General features: G+C 39.8%; 1 protein-coding gene across 3 annotated transcripts in view; it reads right to left on the bottom strand.

Annotated features, from left to right (window-relative positions):
• Positions 1–14,301, bottom strand: part of LOC110524597 (zinc finger protein 644) — a 33,998-nt gene extending 19,697 nt beyond the window's left edge. For 2 of the 3 annotated variants that reach the window (XR_002473616.2, XM_021604410.2), the window contains exons 1-2: positions 14,183–14,301; positions 10,413–10,462 (exon numbers count right to left, since the gene is read on the bottom strand). The gene's annotated coding sequence lies outside the window, so the exon portion shown is untranslated. The other variant, XM_021604411.2, reaches the window with a different exon arrangement.
• Positions 14,302–16,951: the final 2,650 nt, after the last annotated feature.

Genomic DNA, 16,951 nt, shown 5'->3' on the forward strand with positions numbered 1-16,951 from the left:
TAATAGCATCCACTCTCTCTAGAGGGATTCTGGGGTATGATTATCTATGTCTGTATCCTGATTTGGGGTGTGATTATGTATGCCTGTATTAGAGGTCGACCGATTATGATTTTTCAACGCCGATACCGATTATTGGAGGACCAAAACAGGCGATACCGATTAATCGGCCAATTTTTTGTTTTATTTATTTGTAATAATGACAATTACAACAATACTGAATTAACACTTATTTTAACTTAATATAATACATCAATAAAATCAATTTAGCCTCAGGTAAATAATGAAACATGTTCAAGTTGGTTTAAATAATGCAAAAACAAAGTGTTGGAGAAGAAAGTAAAAGTGCAATATGTGCCATGTAAGAAAGCTAACGTTTAAGTTCCTTGCTCAGTACATGAGAACATATGAAAGCTGGTGGTTCCTTTTAACATGAGTCTTCAATATTCCCAGGTAATAAGTTTTAGGTTGTAGTTATTATAGGAATTATAGGACCATTTCTCTCTATACCATTTGTATTTCATTAACCTTTGACTATTGGATGTTCTTATAGGCACTTTAGTCTTGCCAGTGTAACAGTATAGCTTCCGTCCCTCTCCTCGCTCCTCCCTGGGCTCAAACCAGCAACACAACGACAACAGCCACCATCGAAGCAGCGTTACCCATGCAGAGCAAGGGGAACAACTACTAGAAGGCTCAGAGCGAGTGACGTTTGAAACGCTATTAGCGCGCGCTAACTAGCTAGCCATTTCACTTCGGTTACACCAGCCTCATCTCGGGAGTTGATAGGCTTAAAGTCATAAACAGCGCAATGCTTGACGCATAACGAAGAGCTGCTGGCAAAACGCACGAACGTGCTGTTTGAATGAATGTTTACGCACCTGCTTCTGCCTACCAACGCTCAGTCAGATACTTAGATACTTGTATGCTTGTATGCTCAGTCAGATTATTTGCAACACAGGACATGCTAGATAATATCTAGTAATATCATCAACCATGTGTAGTTAACTTATAATTATGATTGATTGTTTTTTATAAGATAAGTTTAATGCTAGCTAGCAACTTACCTTGGCTTACTGCATTTGCGTAACAGGCAGTCTCCTTGTGGAGTGCAACAAGAGAGAGGCAGGTCGTTATTGTGTTGGACTAGTTAACTGTAAGGTTCCCCCGAGCTGACAAGGTAAAAATCTGTCGTTCTGCCCCTGAACGAGGCAGTTAACCCACCGTTCCTAGGCCGTCAATGAAAATAAGAATGTGTTCTTAAATGACTTGCCTAGTTAAATAAAGGTGTAAAAAAGATATATATTTTTTTTTAATCGTCAAATCGGCGCCCAAAAATACCGATTTCTGATTGTTCGGCCATTCTGATTAATCGGTCAACCTCTAGCCTATATCCTGATTCAGGGTTTGATTATGTATGCCTGTATCCTGATTCGGGGTGTGATTACGTATGCCTGTATCCTGAGCAGACGCACTGCACTCAGTCTTGTCAGCCTGAATCATGGTAATGTAATTACACAAAGCCTTTGATAACCAAACAATGTCATCCACTGCTAGAGTAAAAATACATGTATTTGACTCAAACAGTTCTAATGAGAAGAAATGCATTAGTCACAAGTGCACTACTTTTGACCAGGGCTGACAGGGCTATGGTCAAAAGTAGTGTACTATATAGGGAATAGGGAACTATTTGGGACACAGACACTGTTATAGATTAAAATTATATATTAATAGCCTATGTTCTAAAATAGGTTGTGGTGTGTATATTTGGACTAAACAAAGGTTCGGAAGAATGTAAGAATAATAGAACATGCCTTGAGCTTTCTTTCTATTCTATGGAACAATAACAAAAACAGAGAGAAAAAAACGCTGATTACACACCATGAAGGCATTAGTGATGTAAAGTTGTGGCAATGTTGAGTGGACTCAAATTCAACTAGCCAGAAACATGCTCTGAAAGCAAGCCCCGAATTTCACTAAACAAAAGAATAATACATCCTGTCAGTAAAAACCAAGTGGGCTAGTTTCCTTTCACAGAGTTAAGACTAAAGAGCATGTAAAAAACTACACCTCGCACCAAACCCCCAAACCTTTTCATGCCCTTTTCTCTAAAAAACAGAAAGAGAATAAATGAAATGGCTGTGATGGAAGAATTACTGATGAAAAAAAGGTGTAGAGAGAACATTGGGAGTGATAAAAGAGGACAGGGAGCGAGTGACAGTTGGGTTAAGACAGAAGTCATGTTCAATAGCAGGTAGCAACATCAAACGTTTGAGTTCACAGGGAACCTATGCAACCTTGTCTAGCACAAGGCTTTTCTGTTGTGTGGAGTAGATTATATCTGTTCAAACTGCTGACATGGCCTCATTTTCTGCCCGTAGTGTTAGAGAGGGGATTAAACTATATAAACTTTGAAGCTTTAAACAATACCTTTCAAAATTAAATGGATTAAGGGAGGGATGTCTGATGGGGATTTCCCTCGGCTTTGTTAGTTTTAAACTTCTCTCCTTTTTAAGGAGAAGAAAAAAATCTTAGGTCTGAGGTTTTTTTCAAGCATTCATGTGACCGTTTTAGTGAGTTCTCTCTCTCTCACAATGAGGAGGAGACCAGGGCCAGTGGCCACAGAGGAGCAGATACTTTCCCTATGGGCTCTGGTCAAAGGCAGTGTTCTATATAGGGAGTAGGGTGCCATTTGGGACACAGTCACTGTGAATACTACAGCAGACAGATGGTTCATGAACATCATATCTGTTCTGTTTAGATACACACAAATACTGAGAAGAAAACAGTCACTGGCTAAGTCCCAAATGGCACTGTATTCCCTATATACAGTAGTGCACTACTTTTGACCAGAGCCCTATGGTTCTAAATGGGGAATAAGTTGCCATTTGGGACACACTCTAACTAAAGCATATCGCCGCCACACTCATCTACTCGGCTGGTTCTGGCAAGCTGTGCAGTGCTGTTCATGCCTGTTGAAAATGGCACATTTCCATGTACTACTGTGTTTGTTGCATCCTTCATGACATGAGCTGTTGATTCATATCGTCTCATCTGTTTTGAATGTGTGATGTAGGCCTAGATGTAGAATGCATTGGTAGCTTTGCTATTTTTATTTATTTATTTAATTTATTTATTAGTTGTATGGATTTTGGCTTTTAATAAATGTGAGAGCTCACCATATAGAAATACTTCGGGGCTATATGCATGATACAAGCAATTGCTATGATCATGATCGGGCATGCTCAGATTGCACCCTGTCTTTTTGTTGAGATGGAATTATATAAAATATAGGCCTATAAAACTTTGTCACTGCCACTTTTCTGTAGTCACACACGTGACCAATCACATGAAAGAGATGTCAGTGTCAAACTCCTCTCCAAACGGAGGACAGGCTCCTCTCTCTGCCGAATGAGCAGGCATCAGTACGCTTACATCTGGAGGAATGTCAAGCATCGCACATATCAGGATGAAAAACCTCTCATTACCTTTCTTTAAAAACATAACATGAATATCTGGCTCCGTCAGTCGTACAGAGTACATGGCAAGGATGGATCAGGCAGAAGGGGGTATAACAAGGACCTCTCACTAGCTAGCTACAGTACAAAGCAACCCAAACTCAATTGATTCAGCATTATTCATCATCAGTAGAACAGAGCATTGTCCCCCATTTAAAGTACTTTATACCTTTAAATCTGTGTGTTCTCAGATAATATTATTCAGTTTTAAAATACTTTCGGCAATTAGTGTATTCTCCAGGTAAAGAACGTGTAATCTAGCAGGCCGTTAGAGTGTTGTTAGATTGCTACACCTACTGTGTGGCAGCTGAGCTGAACTATATGGCTGGCCAGAAGTGGGGTTGTGGTCCTTAGTCCTAGGCCCATAAACAAGAAGTAAATTATCTGCAAAGACTAACAATAATAATAACAACTGCCCATGAACTGTTCCTGGTTCGAAGGAAGGAAAATAACTTTCCCCTTCCAAGCAAACAATAAAATAATAAAAAACACATAGATATAGCTAGGGATACAAGTAAGTAAACACAAACCTTTCCAATCAAACATAATTGTATGTATTAACCTTTATAATCTAACCCACAATGCACTCTGGGTGATCAGAGACACGGAGCAACTTGAACGCACTGACCCTGACAGCAATGGGATTCCCTCTTGTCATTTCTCAAGGTCCACCTATCTAAGCTGTGCATACAGTACAGACACATATACATTGAGATATACACACAGACCTCTCCCCCCCCCCCCCCCCCTACACACACACACACACACACACATAACATGATTATTCAGTGGTGCTTGTCAATTGCACCTTTCCAGCGTGGATCAAAGAGTGGCTTGCACCAGGGGTTCTGCACCAGGACCAGTCATTAACATGGGCCTGCCACTCTACCAGCCCAGCCTCCAAATAAATCAAAGGGTCGGCCGGGGAAGAAAAGAGGCTAATATTTCCTCAATAACCCCAGAGAGGCTCCATGGAGAGATGCAAATTGCCTCCCAGGAGACCCCAGGGGGATGTGGAGGACAAGGGAAGCTGGCTGGGAGGCACCGCACTGGGGAATCTAATGAGTATAATGGTAAACGTATACAAGGAGAGGTGGAGTAGGAGGAGAAAGTGCTCTCTATTCATACCAATTAATATAATCTTATCAATGTAGGTACACCGTGGAGAGGTGGGGTGGGCTGGCGTCTACCGTCTAACCCTTAGCCACTGATCACAGGCGAGGGTTTGACACACACACACACACACACACACACACACACACACACACACACACACACACACACACACACACACACACACACACACACTCTCTCTACACACACACACACTCTCTACACACACACACACCCCACGTCCATCCTATGAGTATGTGTATTAATCAACAGACACTAGGCCCCGGTCATTAACCCTATGGGAGGCTGGTCAGGCCTGGGGGAGTTTAAGGAGATTTTAAAAACCTCCCTCCCTCTCATTTCCAGATCAAAAGAAATCTGAAAAATCAAAGAGGTTCACAAATGTCCCTTTGTTGACGACTGACTGACCCCCCCATTGTTCTGAGATATATTATTTTATTGTAAGGATGTAGCAACATTACAACTGTACTAAATACCATTGGAAGTAGTCTTCTTCCACCTGCTATCTGTGATTTTAAATATAGATTCATGAATTATAGACAGAGCTTATGGCATCTATTGCTAATGCATGATATGACTATAACATGATATAACTTCATCTATTATGCTGCTGCGAGCGTGATTGCATCAGTTTGTGAGCGTTCAGAAAAAATATCCACAGAATACTGTTTTCGTGAAGGATGATTTAATCTTTCATTCCTTTTATTGAATTTGTTAGTTTGTTCTTTTCTTCTCACTAACTTTCCGATGCTGTGGGATTCATTTCAAGTTGACTCTTCAAAGACTCTCAGTCAAATGTTCGCCAGGCAGTGCTTTCATCAGATTTACTCACATTGAAAATCTGATTTGGAAGCCCTTAAAAATATTTGAATCTCTAACGATTCAGTTTATTACAGTTAAATACTATTAGTCACTATCAATCAGTCAAACATGCAGAGTGAGAGTCTGAAACTATAGCTCGTTCAAAATATTTGAATCTCTAACGATTCAGTTTAAGACTATCAACCCTTACTCTCAACCAGCTGGACATGTGAGACACACTCCCTTAATCGCTTTCTGTTTAAATATGTATTTTTATATCTTTACATCAATAGAGCAAGATATGAGTAATAAAGTAGAGATTGACCAAATCCTCAATTACCCCTACAAGTTATCTATCAGATAACTGAGTCCTGGTTTGAGCTAACATTAATCTATGATTGTCATAGTCACATGGGAGTACTTGTCAGATTTGTATCATGAGAGGTATATTACTGTAACCTGATCATGTGTATAACTGGACCTCTTCCAATACCAACAGTAACCAACAGATGGCCCTGCTGCAGCCTTCCTGTCCTGTACACACAGGTGGACTGGACACAACACTTCACAGGCAGAAACTCAACACACAACACAACACTAGAAGACTGAACTATGAAAGGCAAGATTCTGTGTACTTCATGATGTTATATATGAGCCACTTTATATGGATTTACTGTATTCTAGTCATGGCTCATCCTATATAACTACTGCTGTACACACCTTATCTATTCATACTGTTCATACTGTCTATACACACCACTATATATATTTATTTATATACCGGACTCTGACATCGCTCGTTCTGATATTTCTCAATTTCGTTATTTTTAGATTATGTGAGTATTGTTTTTTTTGCTAGTTATTACTGCACTGTTGGAGCTAGAAACAAGTATTTCGTTGCATCTGCGATAACATCTGCTAATCTGTGTACGTGAACAATAAACATTGATGTGATTAGAAGAATAACTGTACCAATGATAAAAATATATTTTTTTACTCCTATCTTCATAATATCAAACACGTATTCCAAATGTCTGAGTAGGATACTGTAATTTACCAGGTAGCAGTCCTTCAATGCAATGTTTTAAAGATTTGTAATATAACCTCTGCAGTCAGAATAATGAGATTCCCAGCAGTTTAGTATGAACAGCTGACCATGCAGCGATCTTACCCCTCTTAAGAAGTGAATAATACTCAAATCAGAACAGGACTTAGTTTAAGGGAGCATTTGCACTGCCCTAAAAATGGCATACAAATCCTTCAAAAATATAATATAAAAAAATGTCCCTGATCTATCCTTTTGAAGGTCATTTATAAATCAAGCTGGCAGGAATGTGTCTAGAAGGAGCTGATTAGATGAGGATTTGTCTCCCTGAGATGGTTAAGAGGAGAGAAAGGAAGGTTCATCACTATGTAACAACTAACCATAAGTATAACGGTAGGCTCAGAAAGCAGGGAGCACCAGTGACTTGATCAATTAAAAAGTGGTCAGATGAAACAGACGCTAAGCTACAGGACTGTTTTGTTAGCACAGACTGGAATATGTTCTGGGATTCCTCCAATGGCATTGAGGAGTACACCACATCAGTCATTGGCTTCATCAATAAGGGCATTGATGACATCGTCCCCACAGTGACCCAACCCAACAGTACATGCCCCAACCAGAAGTCATGGATTACAGGCAACATCCTCACTGAGCTAAAGGCTAGAGCTGCCGTTTTCAAGGAGCCACCATAGCCTGTGCCCTGTGCCCAAAAACACTAAGGCAACCTGCCTAAATGACTACAAACCCGTAGCACTCATGTCTGTAGCCATGAAGTGCTTTGAAAGGCTGGACATGGCTCACAACAACACCATTATCACAGAAACCCTAGACCCACTCCAATTTGCATACCACCCCAACAGCTCCACAGATGGTACAATCTCTATTGCACTCCACACTGCCCTTTCCCACCTGGACAAAAGGAACACCTATGTGAGAATGCTATTCATTGACTACAGCTCAGCGTTCAACACCATAGTGCCCAAAAAGCTCATCAATAAGCTGGGACTAAACACCTGCCTCTGCAACTGGATCCTGGACTTCCTGACGGGCCACTCCCAGGTGGTAAGGGAAGGTAACAACACATCCGCCACGGTTATCCTCAACACAGGGGCCCCTCTGGGGTGCGTGCACAGTCCCCTCATGTACTCCCTGTTCACTCATGACTGCACGGCCAGGTACGACTCCAACACCATCATTAAGTTTGCCAATGATACAACAGTAGTAGGCCTGATCACCGACAACGACGAGACAGTCTTTAGGGAGGAGGTTAGAGACCTGGCCATGTGATGCCAGGACAACAACCTCTCCATCAACGCGATCCAGACAAAGGAGATGATTGTGGACTACAGGAAAAAGAGGACCGAGCACGCCCCCATTCTCATCGACGGGGCTACAGTGAAGCAGGTTGAGAGTTTCAAGTTCCTTGGTGTCCACATCACCAACAAATGAACATGTCCAAGCACACCAAGACAGTCGTGAAGAGGGCACGACAAAACCTATTCCCCGTCAGGAGACTGAAAAGATTTGGCATGGGTCCTCAGATTCTCAAAAGGTTCTACAGCTGCACCATCACTGCCTGGTATGGCAACTGCTCAGCCTCCGACCGCAAGGCACTACAGAGGGTAGTGTGAACGGCCCAGTACATCACTGGGGCCAAGCTTCCTGCCATCCAGGACCTCTACACCAGGCAGTGTCAGAGGAAGGCCCTAAAATTTGTCAAAGACTCCAACCACCCTAGTCATAGACTGTTCTCTCTGCTACCACACGGCAAGCGGTACCGGAGCGCCAAGCCTAGCCTGTGTAGCCCTATGCTCAAATCTCAAAAATGTCACATCCAACTCTGAGAATAAATGGGAAATTTAATTAGGACGGCCACAACCTTGATAGATATCACAGAAAGGTCCAGCTGTCTTTTTACTAATTTAGTGGCAAACTTCTGCTGTTACCCTCTCAATCAATACAAACACAGGGCTTACATTTTTGGTTAATTGGCGCTCAATGAGTGAATAGCTTCCACATCAATAGAACATTCTTCCGGCCTTGGTTGTATTGATCCTGGAATCTGCACAAGAATTTTCAAACGTCTTTTCTGATTGGGCCTTCTTGTCTGTGGTCTAGCATGTGGTTAATCTGGATGACATTATGTGGTCACAATATGAAGATTATATTATTACTACAAAGCTACAGAATGGAAATACAAATACTTACTATTTCTTTTAAATATCACTAAACGTACCTGTATTTATATGTGCATTCAATATACTGTAGACTTGGTGTAGACGTATCTATTCAGTCATAAGTAAATCTTGTATACAGTTAGCATCTTAGAAATGTAGTTTAATTTAGTATGGAACACAATGAAAATGTTTCAATCCTTCTTTCCTCTGAAATATTGCTTTTTTTTGGTGATTGTCGACCTTCACTGTTGTCAGACTCTACAAATACTTCTCTAAAAATTATAGACTGCAATGACAAATCAAAAATAGTAATTAATCACTGTAATGCTTGCCTATTGTTATGTGCCATTGTTCATCTAGACCTGTAACTCAACTCGTCTGAATGGGGGGGTTAATTAAGGCATTAGTGATCATATTGTGCCCCTTAGTGGTGGGAACGCTCTGTAACCAGACAGACATGTTTGAGGAGAACAGACAGATTGGCTGACACTGTAGAGATACTTCAACACGCCTGTGTTACTGGAGTGCCCAGTGAGTTTAGGGGTCAAAACCCCAGGAGACCTGCAAGGGGCTAGAACCCTCTCTCTACACATGATGCACTATATAGTCCCAGTAAGGGACCAACAGTGAATGTTGTGATTGTCCTGAGGACGTCCCCTGTTACCTGGGATATAGATCAAACGTACCATGAATGTATGTCATTCAAGAAAATAGAATATTAATTTCAATATTACAATATTACTAGATCACATAACAACACTTAAAATCACAGTCATATTGTTTTGTGTCAATCTCTTCTTGGTCTATGTGTATGACTGGAGGTATAATCAGAGTAACAGGAAATAGACTTAACACTGCCTATGACCTGCCAAGTGTGGTGTAGTGCAGTGTAGTGTTGGAGATGGCAGTGACAAATGGTGTGTGTCCCAAATGGTACCCTATTTCCTGTGGCTCTTGGTCAAAATTAGTGCACTATATACTGTAGGGAATAGGGTGCAATTTGGGATGCAGGGACGGAAGTGACATCTGAGATTTAATTTGACTCTGCTTAATCTAATCACACCTAGCTATAGTATCAGAGCAATTCACAGCTCTGAGCTACAGTTTCAGGTGTTATGGCAGTATGTATGGAGAAACACAACTGCGTCTCACAATCATCACACCTCAACAACATACAGTCACATTATTGTGCGTTAAGATCCCTTTCCTTCAATATAACCTGAAAAAAATGATCAGTCATGCATGACATCTTCTTAAATTTTGAATTTAATATACATTCATTGAAGTATACAAAGATAAGTAGCCCTTTCCTGCAGTCAAATGACTAGCAGCCTCATGGGTGGAATGTTGTTAATATTTTTATAATTTCATAATTAATAAACATATATATTTTTAAACAGCTTAAAATATTGTGTTTCTTTGTCAAATGGTTTTGTTATATTTTAATCATAAAGTGTAATATTGGGAAGAAAACTAAAAATGTAATACATTTCAACTCTATAGCTGACATATCTGACATGGTACATGTCATGGTACAGGTGTATTCTTAAGCCCATAATCATGTGTGTGAAGTGTATACTTTGGTTTCAAATTAGATTTGTTTAAGACTACCAAAACCCTGATTTAGCACACTACAGTAAAAGGTTATGTTTAATATGGTTCAGCACAAAATACAATTGTAGACATGTTACTAATGCTTGTGGTTTACTAATAGATGATTCCAAAGCAGTCATTCCTTACCAATCTGTTCCAAACCATTGGTTCCACTCTACGGTCTTCTGAAAACCCACCTGTAATAAAGAAATAAAAATGGTCTTTATGTATCCACACATTAATATAATGTAGCATACAGTATCAAAACTTGAGTTTTAAAAGTGATACACAAATGTTCCCTTCAATGGCAATGGTACAATGGCAGTGTTGGCTACTGAAGTAGCTGCAATAGGACATTTCCTATAGATTCAATCGTTTATACTAAGAGGATATTGTCAATGTATGCCACATCATCCAATCATTCTGCCCTTATTTCCTTTTGCTACTAAAAGATATGTGGTCCTTGGTACTATATCCTTCCTAAGGATTACTAAAATATCTCATCTCTCACTGCAGCTGCTCATCTGAGTTGATAATTCAGGGCAGTGTACTCCCGTTACAGTAGTCCCTGGCGTCTTCATTTATAGCAGTATGAGCGCGTCAAGACAGCAGACTCAAGTTGTGTTCCAAATGTCACCCTATTCCCTACATAGTGCACTACCTTTGACCAGAGCGGCCTATGGGGCCTGGCCAATAGTAGTGCACTATGTAGGGAATAGGGTGCCATTTGGGATGCAATTCTGTACACATGATGTTTTGCTATGCCGTGCATTCTGCGTATTCTGGCGTCTTACATTTGACCTTGTCAAGTTACATATAATCAATGAGGATAACTTGCCTAGTCCATCTCATTTATTAAGTCAAACTGGGAAATCGGTTTACAAGGAGGAATTTACTGTGTGTGTGTGTGTGTGTGTGTGTGTGTGTGTGTGTGTGTCTGTGTGTGTGTGTGTGTGTGTGTGTGCTTGCTTGCGTGTGTGTGTGTGCTTGCGTGTGTGTGTGTGTGTGTGCGTGTGTGTGTGTGTGTTTGTGCTTGCGTGTGTGTGTGTGTGTGTGTGTGTGTGTGTGCTTGCGTGTGTGTGTGTGTGTGTGTGTGCTTGTGTGTGTGTGTGTGTGTGTGTGTGTGTGTGTGTGTGTGTGTGTGTGTGTTTGCGTGTGCGTGACGCCAGAGTGTACAGTTGAAGTCAGAAGTTAACATGCACCTTAGCCAAATACATTTAAACTCTGTTTTTCACAATTCCTGACATTTAATCCTAGTAAAAGGTCTCTGTTTTAGGTCAGTTAGGATCACCACTTTATTTTAAGAATGTGAAATGTCAGAATAATAGTAGAGAGAATTATTTATTTAAACTTCTATTTCTTTCATCACATTCCCAGTGGGTCAGAAGTTTACATACACTACATTAGTATTTGGTAGCATTGCCTTTAAATTGTTTAACTTGGGTCAAACGTTTTGGGTATCCTTCCACAAGCTTCCCACAATAAGTGGAGTGTATTTTGGCCCATTCCTCCTGACAGAGATGGAGTAATGGAGTCAGATTTGTAGGCCTCCTTGCTTGCACACGCATTTTTAGTTCTGCCCACAAATTTTCTATGGGATGAGGTCAAGGCTTTGTGATGGCCACTCCAATACCTTGACTTTGCTGTCATTTTTTCACAACTTTGGAAGTATGCTTGGGGTCATTGTCCATTTGGAAGACCCATTTGTGACCAAGCTTTAACGTCCTGACTGAAGTCTGAGATGTTGCTTCAATATATCCACATCATTTCCCCCTCCTCATTATGCCATCTATTTTGTGAAGTGCACCAGTCCCTCCTGCAGCAAAGCACCCCCACAACATGATGCTGCCACCCCCGTGCTTCACGGTTGGGATGGTGTTCTTCGGCTTGCAGGCCTCCCCTTTCTCCTCCAAACATAACGATTGTCATTATTGCCAAACAGTTCTATTTTTGTTTCATCAGACCAGAGGACATTTCTCCAAAAAGTACGTTCTTTGTCCCTTTGCAGTTGCAAACCGTAGTCTGGCTTTTTTATGGCGGTTTTGGAGCAGTGGCTTCTTCCTTGCTGAGCGGCCTTTTAGGTTATGTCGATATAGGACTCGTTTTACTGTGGATATAGATACTTTTGTACCTGTTTCCTCCAGCATCTTCACAAGGTCCTATGCTGTTGTTCTGGGATTGATTTGCACTTTTCACTCCAAAGTACATTCATCTCTAGGAGACAGAATGCGTCTCCTTCCTGAGCGGTATGGCGGCCGCGTGGTCCCATGGTGTTTATACTTGCATACTATTGTTTGTACAGATGAACGTGGTACCTTCAGGCGTTTGGAAATTGCTCCCAAGGATGAATAAGACTTGTGGAGGTCTACCATTTTTTATGAGGTCTTGTCTGATTTCTTTTGATTTTCCCATGATGTCAAGCAAAGAGACACTGAGTTTGAAGGTAGGCCTTGAAATATATCCACAGGTAAACCTCCAATTGACTCAAATTATGTCAATTAGCCTATCAGAAGCTTCTAAAGCCATGACATAATTTTCTGGAATTTTCCAAGCTGTTTAAAAGCACAGTCAATTTAGCGTATGTAAACTTCTGACCCACTGGAATTGTGATACAGTGAATTATAAGTGAAGTAATCAGTCTGTAAACAATTGTTGGAAAAGATTACTTGTGTCATACACTAACTGACTTGCCAAAACTATAGATTGTTAACAAGAAATTTGTAGAGTGGTTGAAAAACAAGTTTTAATGACTCCCACCTAAGTGTCTGTAAACTTCTGACTTCAACTGTAGATCAACTTTCACATAAAGTCAATATTATTTGAGGTAGGTCATAATCATAGATTATCATAACATGTTATAAATGCTTCGGAATTTCCATGAATTCCAGGTACAGTGTAACTGAGGTGAGTGACTCCCACAACTGAAAGGTGTTATTAATGTTATATTAATGTGGGCATACTTAATTAGCAGTTGTTGTGGCAGATTACCTTCAAAGTGCAAAGATCCCATTGCCTTTAAAGTAGGCTACTGCAGGAATCTGTTTCTAGAACAATGGTTTCCAGTTAACATTAGGGCATACCCATCTAATGCATTTCACATATTGTTTTCATGTTTGAATGGAATGGACACAGTGGAGCAAAGAGATATACATGTATATTTATACATGTAAATAGCACTTGATTCTATGAGTCTATCTTCAGTATGGGAAAGGCATTCCATGACAGCAGAACCCCCCCAAAAAATGTGGGAATCGATTATAATAGTATTTAATACTTTGAAACAATCAGTCTAAGTTTCAAATAGGTCAAGTGCATGATTCATGTAAGTCTTCTAAAAAGTTGAGGAGGTAGCCTAGGGTAGTGGCTACAAATCTGACCTAATTAGTTGAGGAATGCATTGCTCCATGCTTGTTTGAATACTTGAAGTGTCAAATGACTAAAATATCAGACTGGCTGCAGATGTGACACGTATAGCTCTGTCTGGAGTTTGACAACACCCCCTTTAATTAAAAGGTATAGCCCTCTGTGTTAAGTTATTGGGTACAGGTAGGCTACAGCCCCATTGCGTAGCTAAAGAAACAACAAAGAGTCTATTGAGTAGCTGAAAGCTAAGAACTTTTGGAACGGTGCTTAACTACAACATACAGGACAATGGAGTGCTTAGTGAGGATCGGGTAACTTGACAGTGCACAAATTGGTGAATGGAAGTCAAGTCCATCAGTCCATACTGACCATTATGCATGTCGAGCCAACGTCTTGCGTTATCTCATCTCTATGCCAGTATGGTGCCAGTGTGTCCGCTGTATTCCGTGCTCAATAAAACCAGGGCTACCACGAACCTCTAAACATGTCAACACCAGATACCCCAAATAATAATATATTGTCTATAGACGCGTGTATCGAAGCATGAGACCTACCTTCCCAATGCAGGAAACAATAACAATTAGCAAGTTTGTCATTACACTTGACACTGTACGTTTTTCGTCCTCCATCCATTACAGTGTCGCCATTTTGCTTAAAATTCTGCAGGTTAAACTATAATTCTGAGAGGGATGTTTGCAGCGGAGGAAATAAATGTTAACGTTAGCTGAATAGCACAGCGCATAGGACTTCTTCTCTTTCGCCGACACTGCAAAAGGCAATGAACATAATGTAATAGAATCGGTATTTTATTCCATTCATGTTCGATTTATGGCAATGGTCTTCACGACAAAAACTAGCGGTCCCCTATTCAAAATATGGACCATCCCAGACCCACTGTAGAATAGTCGTTGGGTTAAATGGAGCTTGGAAGATGGCAATAACTGTAGGGGTAGAGTGATAATGTTGTCTAACACACACGGGAAAATGTTTGTTAGACAGTGGAATGTTACATTGTAGCCAGACACCATCAAATGTTAAATGAATTGTGCTGGACATGGATTTCACTCAACATTTTATTGGAAGGGTGGGGAAAATGACATTAGTGTATACACACACCATTAGCTTCCTGATTGTACCCCTTCTCCTCTCAAATTGAAATGTGACATCATACTACATTGTTTTATTGTAGTAGCATATTTTTACTTTGAACACAAGTTTACAAGTGACTGGGGCGGCAGGTAGCCTAGTGATTAAGAGTGTTAGGCCAGTAACCGAAAGGTTGCTTCTTTGAATCCCAGAGCCAACTAGGTGAAAAAATCTGTTGATGTGCCCTTGAGCAAGGCACTTAACCCTAGTTGCTCCTGTAAGCCTCTCTGGATAAGTGTCTGCTAAAATGTTCTGAAATCTATTCTATTCTAGGTATCCATTCCTGAGTGACTATATAAATCAGGAAAATACATGAAGCTCTTTATAGAGTCATTAGTAACAAGGCTAGTGTAGATATATTTTCAAACCAATGTATTTGTGAATTGCCACAACCTTATTGCAGTGGCATACAAGATTCAGCAGGGTCTGCAATTTATCAGGCTAATCCTCGACAAAGCACAGGTAGGCCTATTCTAGCCTATCTTGACTTATCTATTAAGTTCAAGGGGATCTAAAAGACAGTAAAGTTAGCTGCCAGCCAGCACAGCATTATAGTGTATAAAATCATCTTGTATGGGACTACATGGCTGATGACTTTGATATGTATGTCGTTATATCCCCTGATTATGACTATGCTGTCGAAGCCGGCTGTTGCAGGGGTTCCCAAACTTTTTCACTCAGGGTCCTCCTTCCAGCATTGGGGAAAATCCTGCGCCCCCACTGCATGCGCTCGCACGTGCCATGTCTATTTCTATGGGCACAAGCACTGTTCATGATACAAACGGTTCACACCCTTCTTGTTGGTGGAGAGAATTTTTCAGGTTTAAAGCTTATTTCTTGCAATTCTATACATTTTGCCATGTCTAATGTGTATTCATATGATATTTGAGTGACAAAAAATTTACAGTAATATCTATGGGGTAAAAAACATAAATAAAAAACGTTAGCTGACACTGGCTAGTTGATCTGGACATTTCTGACAAGTTGTAAATAGCTCTTTAAGGTATGCAAGGACTTAGATGACAAGAGGAACTGATAATGCACTGCCCAATTTCAAAATTGCACCTTGTGCATTCTACTATTACTATTATAGTAATTTTATAGCCGGACTGAGTTCCTTAAATATATATATATATATATATATATATATATATATATATATATATATATATATATATATATATATATATATATATATATATCGGCAGGGAGTGCTCGGGTTCCCACGTTTATATACATATATATATATATATATATATATATATATATATATATATATATATATATATATATATATATATATATAATGGTGTGTGTAGACAGTAATGTCATTTTCCCCACCCTTCCAATATATATATATATATATATATATATATATATATATCGGCAGGGAGTGCTCGGGTTCCCACGTTTATATATATATATATATATATATATATATATATATATATATATATATATATATTGGAAGGGTGGGGAAAATGACATTACTGTATACACACACCATTATATATATATATATATATATATATATATATATATATATATATATATATATATATATATATAAACGTGGGAACCCGAGCACCCCCTGCCGACCCCTCTGGGGCCGTGCCCCAAAGTTCGGGAACCACTTGGCTGTTGGATAGAATGGGGTATACAGCACATTTGCCTAATGAGATAATCATTCTAGAATATAAGTGAATTCTAGAATATTCCATATTAAATATTTTACTGGTGAAAATGTGCTACTATTATATTTTTAATGCTTCGCTGCTCTCACACAAGTAAACCAGTCAGCTTTAACCCTCATTTATATTGTATAATGATGATAACAGACTGAGTGTATATTATTGATGTGATTGCATTATTTATTTGACCGAGCACATGACCCCAACCATCCATCCCGTTACCGTTGCTGTTGTTATGTTATGTATAAGTAAACAGCATATCAAATTCTTCCACAATAAAGCTTTTCAATATGTTTCAATCCTCTTGTGTCAGATAGGCAGTGTGTTTTCAACAGGCTAGTTAGATTTACACTGAACCAATGGTGGACGCTCTTTGATATCAATATTATTACTGTTGATCATCTGCAACATTATGGTGTATCTCTGCTCAAATTATTTTAGGGACAAAGTTGCAGAGTAAATGTGTAGACTGCTACTATATGGTTC

The sequence above is a fragment of the Oncorhynchus mykiss genome, chromosome 5 (genome assembly GCF_013265735.2).
Source record: "Oncorhynchus mykiss isolate Arlee chromosome 5, USDA_OmykA_1.1, whole genome shotgun sequence".
Taxonomy (NCBI): Eukaryota; Metazoa; Chordata; class Actinopteri; order Salmoniformes; family Salmonidae; genus Oncorhynchus; species Oncorhynchus mykiss.